This window comes from Colobus angolensis, unplaced genomic scaffold (assembly GCF_000951035.1).
Source record: "Colobus angolensis palliatus isolate OR3802 unplaced genomic scaffold, Cang.pa_1.0 Scaffold260, whole genome shotgun sequence".
NCBI classification, from domain to species: domain Eukaryota; kingdom Metazoa; phylum Chordata; class Mammalia; order Primates; family Cercopithecidae; genus Colobus; species Colobus angolensis.
In genome coordinates, this window is record NW_012115822.1 from 594062 (window position 1) to 596750 (window position 2689).

The window sequence follows — 2689 nt, forward strand, 5'->3', positions numbered from 1 at the left end:
GAGCCGAGCTTGCAGCTCCGCTTGGCCCAGCCGCAGCTCGGGACTCTGGAAGGCTCGGGCTAGGAAAGAGGGGAGGCGGCCAGGCGGCCAAAGTTAGGTCAGTTTGTTGGTGGGTCGTTTGGAATTGCGCTGGGTCCTAGCAAACTGTCGCCTTGTGACTGCAGAGTCACATAGCGGGCAAGTTCCAACTCCAGGAAGGCTTGACGTCGGCCCCCATCGCGGCGCGGTTGCCCTTCCCTCTCCTCCACTCGGTCATCCCGATCTCCCTTCCCTGATAAAGCAAAGTGCCATTTTTGGGGGGGGTAACGGTTGGTTTCAGTCGTTCGAATCATAACGGGCCAAAGTTTATAATAATAACTTGGTACTTTGGATCTTGATTGCAGCAGGGTGCTTTCTGGCTACTTGGCACCTTTTAGTGAGGAGCACATTAGCTAAATTGGCTTAGTTCTTTTGCCAGTGGATTTGCCAACGTCCTCCGGAGTCCCCTCCTCCAGCATCTGTGAGTCGGCGGCTGGCTAGTGCTGCCGGCCTGCAGCGGGCCGGAAATTAAAAAAAGGCCCCGGAGCCTGTTTCCTGAGGGGAGATAAAGAGCTGGGGTTCGTTCTGGGCAGAGCAGTGCTTGGTAGAGCTAGACATTGAACTTGGAGCCACAGTCTCTGAGCCCTCCCTCCCTCCCTGGGAACGTTTCCTTTCTTTTGTTCCCTAAGGGCTAGAGAGGACATTAACTTTATAAAACTGGATTGGAAGTGGGCACAAAAGAAAACTCAGAGGACTTCAGACCTTTCTTCATCTCTTAAGCTAGTGACACCACCATTCACCAGATAAGGGGTCGGTTAATGGCTTTCTTTCCTACCCTACTCCCAGGTGCAGTCGTCCTTCAACCCTTTTGGATTTAAATTTAGAAAGTTTTCTGGAAGTGTGGCTCACGCCTGTAATCCCAGCACTCTGGGAGGCCCAGGCGGGCGGATCACTTGAGGTCAGGAGTTCAAGACCAGCCCGGCCAACATGGTGAAACCCTGCCTCTACTAAAAATATAAAAATTAGCTGGGCGTGGTCGTATTCGCCTGTAATCTCAGCTACCCGGGAGGCTGAAGTGGGAGAATCGTTTGAACCCGGCAGGTGGAGGTTGCAGTGAGCCAAGTTTGCGCTACTGCACTCCAGCCAGGGCGACAGAGTGAGACTCCATCTCAAAAACAAACAAAAAGATTTCTGAAGTGCATGTCTTGCTTTCTGATGTTACTGAAATTACTCTGAATCTGTGTCCTTATCTCTCAGGTGCCCTCCCGAGTGCTCTCCTCCCCAGACTACCCCTCACGGACACCAGAGTTCTTTTAAGGCAGATAACTCAATTCTTTTCATCCTGTTAAAAACGTCTGTGGTCTTATTGTCCTCAGCAGTTAATCCTAACCTCTTATTTGGCATGCAAGACCTTTCTGAGACTGGCTGAAAGCAATCAGTTGAGCCTCACCTCCTGCCTTTTGGTTTCCCACCATTCTTGAACCTAATCGCAGTAGCTACTATTTTTCCAGCTTTTACTTCATGCTTTATATGCATGATCATGTTTAATCCTTCCTGTGAAGTAGACATTGTGATTTCCATTTTGTCGATGAGAAAAGATTCTTTGGCTTGCCCTGGGTTACCTAGCTAGGGAGAGTGAGCTGTGATGGAACTGGGTTCTTTCTCCAAAGCAAAGTCTTCTGCTCTTACTTGCTATCTGGTGTCCCTTTGCACGTGTCGTTTGCTCTACCCCAAAAAAGTTACCTTCTCCTCACTTCTCCCTTCCAGAGAAGTCCCAGGTTCAAGTCCCAGTGTCAACTACTCTGTGAGCCCTTGCTCCCACATCCCCCTTCAGAATGAGTTGTTTCCTCCTCTGTGTGACCACAGCACTTTCTTTATGTTTCTCTTTGAGCACTTGTCACAATCTCTTTGTGTTACAGACTTGTCTTTCCTATACTGGGTTCTGAGATCCCGAAGGGCAGTGATCTTGACCTAATTCATCCTGGAAGCCCCCTGGCCTATCCCAGTTGACCCAGTTTGGAATCCCCAGGCTCTCAGGGGTCTAAGAGGGGACTTATTACGGGTTTAAAATTATTACTCTGTTTCTAAAAAAATAGACCTTGGAAAAGAATTTGTAACATTAACTGAGTATTTATTAAATATTAGGTTATTTACATAAGTTATCTTTTCAACACTCAAAGTTAGTGTATTGTCATTTTTATTTTTTTACAAATGAGGACATTGTGAGGTTAACTCGGTTAAGGGAGTTAACTAAGGTAGAATCGTAGAACGTGGTGGGGAGAGAGAAGACACTGACTCTTCCTGTCTCCAGGACCCAAATTCCATGCCTCTTGTCAGGCTGTCTTTCTTACTCAAAGGCTGCATGGAGCGGTGTGTTGTTTCTTAAGTTGAGGATGGAAAGGCTTTCAGTTCACTAGGGGAACACCAATTATGTAATGCTGATCATTGGCTGTGAAAGTCAATGTTTAAGACTGGTTAGTTTTTTTTTTTTTTTTAAGAAGAAAAATTATTGATACAAGTTGATCAACAGAGTCTTTTCAGTACATGGGGTGGAAATAAAGTGATTTTCGTTGGTGAAAAATTGGGACCTAGTGCATAGAACAGTGCCTTAGGCACAGCAATCTAGCAAATGTTGAATGATCAAATTAATTACATCTTTTTTTTTTTTTTT

The 2689-nt window shown here is 46.4% G+C and overlaps 1 protein-coding gene across 3 annotated transcripts in view; it reads left to right on the forward strand.

The window, feature by feature from the left end:
* Positions 1 to 2689, forward strand: part of UBE2L3 (ubiquitin-conjugating enzyme E2L 3) — a 63796-nt gene that overhangs the window by 825 nt on the left and 60282 nt on the right. The window contains exon 1 of one of the 3 annotated variants that reach the window (XM_011947315.1): positions 14 to 177. The exons of the other annotated variants lie outside the window; for them this stretch is intronic. The gene's annotated coding sequence lies outside the window, so the exon portion shown is untranslated. Of the gene's footprint in view, positions 1 to 13; positions 178 to 2689 lie in introns of those variants that run through there. 3 annotated transcript variants of the gene reach the window in all.